The 6605-nt window shown below is 46.0% G+C and overlaps 1 pseudogene; it reads right to left on the bottom strand.

The window, feature by feature from the left end:
• Positions 1-4337: 4337 nt before the first annotated feature.
• On the bottom strand, positions 4338-4591 carry LOC105552335 (annotated as a pseudogene).
• Positions 4592-6605: the final 2014 nt, after the last annotated feature.

The raw sequence follows: 6605 nt of genomic DNA, 5'->3' as shown, positions 1-6605 counted from the left end.
CAGCTAATTTTTATATTTTTAGTAGAGATGGGGTTTCACCATCTTGACCAGGCTGGTCTTGAACTCCTGACCTCATGATCCACCCACCTGGACCTCCCAAAGTGCTGGTATTACAGGCGTGAGCCACTGTGCCTGGCCTAATTTCTGTATTTTTAGTAGAGACAGGGTTTCACTATGTTGGCCAGGCTGGTCTCGAACTCCTGATCTTGTGATCCGCCTGCCTTGGCCTCCCAAAGTGCTGGGATTACAGGCGTGAGCCACCGCACCTGGCCAGGATTTCCTTTCTTTTTAAGGCTGAATAATATTCCATTGTATGAATAGACTACATTTTGTTTATCCATTTGATTTGTTTGTTTTGAGATGGATTCTCACTGTTGCCCAGGCTGGAGTGTAGTGGCCTGATCCCAGCTCACTGCAACCTCTGCCTCCAAGGTTCAAGCGATTTTCCTGCCTCAGACTCCCAAGTAGCTGAGATTACAGGTGCACACAACTATGCCTGGATAATTTTTGTATTTTTAGTAGAGGTGGGATTTCACCATGTTGACCAGGCTGGTCTCGAACTCCTGACCTCAAGTGATCCACCGGCCCTGGTCTGGCCTCACAAAATGTTGAGATTACAGGTGTGAGCCACTGCGCCTGGTTTGATTGTTTTTTTTTAATGCAAATCAGACCTTGTCACTCTTTTGCTTGAAGCTCCTCAGTGGTTGCCTATGGCTGTCAAGGTCAGAGCCTCACCACGGCCTGGGTTTCCTCCTGTGGTCCCTGGCCCTCGCCTCCTGCTCTATCCTTATTGTGAACCATGCCAAGCCCTTTCTCAACCCCGCCCCTTGCTCCCTCTGTCTGGAACTACCTTCCCAGTCCTTTTTTGCGCTGTTCATTCTCAAGTCACCTCCTCAGTGAGCCCTCCCTAGTTGCTCCCTTTCATCACCCTGTTTTCTTCCTCCCCATTATCTGGTTTCCCTGGAGGCTTTTGGAATGTGGGCTTCATGGCAAAGGCCTATCAGGGTCACTGCTGTGTTCAAGGCTCAGTAAGGATGCCTCGGTGCGCCTGACTGCGGAACGGGCCGGCTGGCTGGGGGTGTCACCTGGCGAGATTTGTTGTCACTTGCTCACTTGTCCTAGATGCTGTTTATAAAAATACTAACAGAACCAGGCACGGTGGCTTATGCCTGTAATCCTAGCATTTTGGAAGCCCGAGGCAGGCAAATCCCTTGAGCCCAGGTGTTTGAAACCAGCTTGGGCAACAGGGCAAAACCCTGTCTCTACTAAAAAAAAACAAAAAACAAAATTAGTCAGGCATGGTGGTGCGCATATAGTCCCAGCTACTTAGGAGGTTGAGTGGGAGGATCACCTGAGCCTGGGGAGGTTGAGGCCGCAGTGAGCTATAATTGCATCACTGCGCTCCAGCCTGGGTAACAGAGTGAGACCCTGTCTCAAAAATAAATAAATAAATAAATAAATAAATAAATAAATAAATAAATAATAAAGTAATAGTAGAAGGTGGTGTATGGCCTTGGAAAAGGCTGAGTTCGACGGCTAGGAAGGCTAGTTTTCCCCTCTCTTCCTCTTCCTCACATTCATACCCTCCAGATCATGGTGCTGAACTGAAGGTCTCAGTTTCTCCTTACGTCCCATCAAGGAGGGTGATGCTGACAGCAGGCATCCTCTCCTGACTTCCCAGCAGTTTTGTGAAGATGTGGGGGAGAGGCCAGGCATGGTGACTCACACCTGTAATCCCAGCACTTTGGGAGACCGAGGTGGGTGGATCACCTGAGGTCAGGAGTTCAAGACCATCCTGGCCAACATGGTGAAACTCCGTCTCTACCAAAAATACAAAAATTAGCTGGGTGTGGTGGCAAGTGCCTGTAACCCCAGCTACCGGGAGACTGAGACAGGAGAATCACTGAACCCAGGAGGCGGAGGTTGCAGTGAGCTCAGATCACACCATTGCACTCCAGCCTGGGCGACAAAGCAAGACTCTCTGTCTCAAAAAAAAAAAAAAAAAAGGAAAGAAAGAGAGAGATGTAGGGGAGAGAGAAATGAAGAATATCGGGGGGGAAATGAAGAGCTTAAAAAATATAACTACAAAATCTTTTAGCCACAGGGGGAAAAAAAGCAAGGGCAACATAAATAATTTGAGATTTTTCTCCAGAGAAATAGCAAAAGTTCCACTCATCTCCATTTAGAAGTTTGTAATGGGGAGAAACATATTCCATAAATCAAAGAGTAATTTATTTTCAAATTACATATGTCTGTAGAAACACATAAAATTTATACAGAAAGATGAAGAGATTATAAGAAAAAAAAAGTCCTTAATTTCTTTTTCTTTCTTTTTTTTTTTTTGAGATAGAGTTTCTCTTTGTTGCCCAGGCTGGAGTGCAGTGGCGTGATTTTGGCTCACTGTAACCTCTGCCTCCAGGGTTCAAGTGATTCTCATGCCTCAGCCTCCCAAGAAACTGCGACTACAGGCACGCCCCACCACTCCTGGCTAATTTTTTTTTTTTGTATTTTTAGTAGAGACAGGGTTTCACTCTGTTGGCCAGGCTGGTCTTGAACTCCTGGCCTCAGGTGATCTGCCCATCTTGGCCTCTCAAAGTGCTGGGATTATAGACATGAGCCATGGCGCCTGGCCCCTTAATTTAGAGTAAAGGCAAGGACCTAAGTGATATTTTTTATGTGTTGCAAATATCTCCTCCTACTCTCAGCTTTCCATTTCCTTAATGATGTCTTAAAAATTGTGTTAATATAAGATACATACAGTATGAAAATGAATAAATCATAATGTACAATGTGAATTTTTTTTTTTTTTTTTTTTTTTACAAATGAACTGTGTAACCAGCATCCAGATCAAGAAATGGAACATTATAAGAACTCTAAAGCCCTGGAGACCGCTTCTGGTCACCACCTTCCAAGGGTACCATTATCCTGACTTGTATAAATGGAATCTGAGAGAATGCAAGTTTTCTTTTGCATATATTATATATGTGGGATTCCGCATACTGTTTCATTCATTCATGAGTAGTGGTCATTCATTCATGTTCGTTGCTTTATAGTATTCTAGTGTGCCCCAATTCATCCACTCTACTGTTGATAGACATTTGGATAATTCTCAGTTTGGGGGTATTATTAATGGTGCTGCTATGGAACATTCTCTCTCTCTCTCTCTCTCTAGCAATTTTACTGAACTGGTGTTGCCCCTTGCGGAGGAGAACTAACCCATAGGCACTGTGCCCAGAGTCAGCCTGAACATTCTAGAGCTTGCTTTTGATCAACACCTTGTGTTAGGGACAGAACTAGAGGGACGGAGCTAATAGGATGTATGTATATATGAAAGGAAGTTTATTAAGGAGAACTGACTCACAAGATCACAAGGTAAAGTCCTATGATAGGCTCTCTGCAAGCTCAGGAGCAAGGAAGCCAGCAGTGGCTCAGTCTGAGTCTCAAAACCTCAAAAGTCAGGAAGCTGACAGTGCAGCCTTCAGTCTGTGGCCAAAGGCCCAAGAGCCCCTGGCAAACCACCAGTGTAAGTCCAATAGTCCAAAAACCAAAGAACTTGGAGTGTGATGTTCCAGGCAGGAAGCATTGAGCACAGGAGAAAGATGAAGGCCTGAAGACTCAGGAAGTCTGCCCTTCCATCTTCTTCTGCCTGCTATTTTGCTGCACTGGGAGCCAATTGGATGGTGCCCACCCAGTTTGGGGGTGGATCTGCCTCTCCCAGTCCACTGCCTCAAATGTTAATCTCTGGTACCACTGTAACAACAACAACAAAACACCCAGAAACAATACTTTGCATCCTTCAATCCAATCAGGTTGACACTTTTTTTTTTAGACAGAGTCTAAGAGGCTGGGGTGCAGTGGCGTGATCTTGGCTCACTGCAACCTTCACCTCCCTGGTTCAAGCGATTCTCCTGCCTCAGTCTCCTGAGTAGCTGGGACTACAGGTGCGCACCACCACACCTGGCTAATTTTTGTATTTTTAATAGAGATGGGGTTGGCCATATTGACCAATCTGGTCTTAAACTCCTGGTCTCAAGTGATCTGCCTGCCTTGGCCTTCTCCCAAAGTGCTGGGATTACAGGTGTGAGCCACTGCACCCGGCCACAATCAAGTTGACACTTAATATTAACTACCACACACGAACATATTTCTGTTGAGTATATACCTATGCTGGCCACAGGATATGTAAATATTCAGCTTCAGGAGATATTGGGAGAAGTAGCAACACTTGATAGACATATATACATATATTTTTTTGTTGTTGTTTTGTTGTTGTTGTTGTTGGTTTTCACATTTTTATTGGGAGCCATGGGAGGGGCCTCTTCTGTCAGTGGAGGTGCTCACATTTTCTTCAGCCACTCCAAGCTGGGGCCGTGGGGGCCCTGGAGGTGGCTGCACGTGTCTGCATGTTCCCATCATCGCGGATGGGCACTGGATAGTTGTAGGGTGTGGCCTCACTGATCATGATGGAGTACTTGGTGTAGGGGCTGAGTGGGGTCAGAATTACAGTGAGGCTCCCAATGATGAAGGAGACCACCCACACTGGCTCCTTGGCCCAGGCATTCTTGAGGAAGGTGCCGAGTCTCACAACCATCTTGATCTCAGCCATATATATATATATATATATATAAAAAACAGTGGGAGTGTGTGTGTTTGTGTGTGATTAGAGATTTCATCTCACTATGTTGTTGCCCAAGCTGATCTTGAAGGGCTCAAGCAATCCTCCTACCTCATCCTCCCAAAGCACTGAGAGTAGAGGCATGAGCCACCCTGCCCGGCCACATTCTGTATTAACTTGCATTTCCCTGATGACTAATGGAGCCAAGCATTTTTTCCTGTTGATTGGCCATGTGGATATCCTCTTCTACCATGTGCCGATTCTAGTCTTTTGCCCATTTTGTGAGTTTTGTTTTTTTTTTTTTGCCCTTTTTTTTCCATTGAATTGTCTGTTTGTCCTTTTCTTATTGACTTTTTTGTTTGTTTGTTTGTTTTTGAGTTGGAGTCTTGCTCTGTTGCCCACGCTGAAGTGCAATGGTGTGATCTCAGCTCACTGCAACCTCTGCCTCCTGGGTTCAAGAGATTCTCCTACCTCAGACTCCTGAGTAGCTGGGATTACAGGGGCCCCCCACCATGCCTGCTTAATTTTTTTTATTTTTAGTACAGACGGGGTTTCACCATATTGGTCAGGCTGGTCTCGGACTCCTGACCTCAGGTGATTCGCCTGCCTCGACCTCCCAAAGTGCTAGGATTACAGGTGTGAGCCACCGTGCCCAGCCTCTTATTGACTTTTAGGAAGTTTTTCTGTATTCTGGATTCAAGTCCTTTGTCAGATATATGAATTATGAATGTCTTCTCCCACACTCCGGCTTGAATTTTCATTCTTATTGGTGTCTTTTGATGAACAGGAATTCTTAAATTTAACACAGTTTAATTACCAAGTTTTTGTAAACAGAATAGCCTACCTCAATACTGAGAAGTCATAGCTATTATACCAGTAACAAAACAAGAAAGCTAATTTTGAAACTTCCCTGTACTGCTGAGGATTCTGGGAAACAAATACACTCATTTCATTGCTCAAGATTTTTTTTTAATTTTTGATTTTTTAATTATTATTATTATTATTACTACCCTTATTATTTTTGAGGGAGAGTCTCACTCTGTCGCCCAGACTGGAGTGCAATGGCGCCAGCTCGGCTCACTGCAACCTCTGCCTCCCGAGTTCAAGCGATTCTCATTCCTCAATCTCCCGATGGGACTACAGGCACCCACCACACCCAGCTAATTTTTGTATTTTTAGTAGAACCGGGTTTCTCTACTACAGAGAGAGGAGAGGCTGGCCAGGCTGGTCTGGAACTCCTGAGCTCAGGTGATTCGCCCGTCTAGGCCTCCCAAAGAGCTGGGATTACAGATGTGAGCCACGGCGCCTGGCTGAATTATTATAAAATATGTAATTTTTAAACGTTTGATAAGCTCTTGCCCTAACCCTTCCTCTCCCACAGGGCTTCTGAAAGCCGCTGTCTGAATCCTCCGGTTTGACCTAAGTTAGAAGAGCAGGAGTTTTTCCATTAACCAGTTAGGGACTCTGGGCAAGTCCTTTGACCTCTTTGTCCTGGGTTTCTTCATCTGGGAGGATCCTCTGCACCCCCTGGGTTTAGAGCAGAGATGGCCGTTCAGCAAAAGCACCTGAACACAGCGCTGCAGATGCACTGTCAGCGCCGTGATTCCCATGTCTGCAGCGACCCCTGCTGGCTGCCGGCCTGGGCTCAGGGTCCATCGAAGGCCGCCTCCAACCCCTACTTGTGTGCTTCCCGGAGGGCACTGCCCAGGAGGCTGGGCAGCTGCAGGTGGGTGGCTCCTCTGAGTCCGTTTTCCCCACTCCTCCCCTTCCTCTTCTTTCCTCCTTTCCCCGCTACAGCCTGGGGTGGGGCAGGGACCCGGAGAGACCTCACACAATTCTTCCCGGTAACTATCCCCCATCCTTGCACTTTGCTTGACCACTTTCTTGTGCAAGACCTTTTTCACGAATACTCTTTCATTGGCGTGCTCAGAAGGAAATTTCTTTGAATGTGTGGGTTTATGAAGACAGCTTATACAGCCAAGAAGTACTT

Source organism: Mandrillus leucophaeus, unplaced genomic scaffold, assembly GCF_000951045.1.
Source record: "Mandrillus leucophaeus isolate KB7577 unplaced genomic scaffold, Mleu.le_1.0 Scaffold550, whole genome shotgun sequence".
NCBI lineage: Eukaryota > Metazoa > Chordata > Mammalia > Primates > Cercopithecidae > Mandrillus > Mandrillus leucophaeus.
Note: the sequence above shows the minus strand (reverse complement) of the source record. Positions and strands in the feature narration are given on the sequence as shown.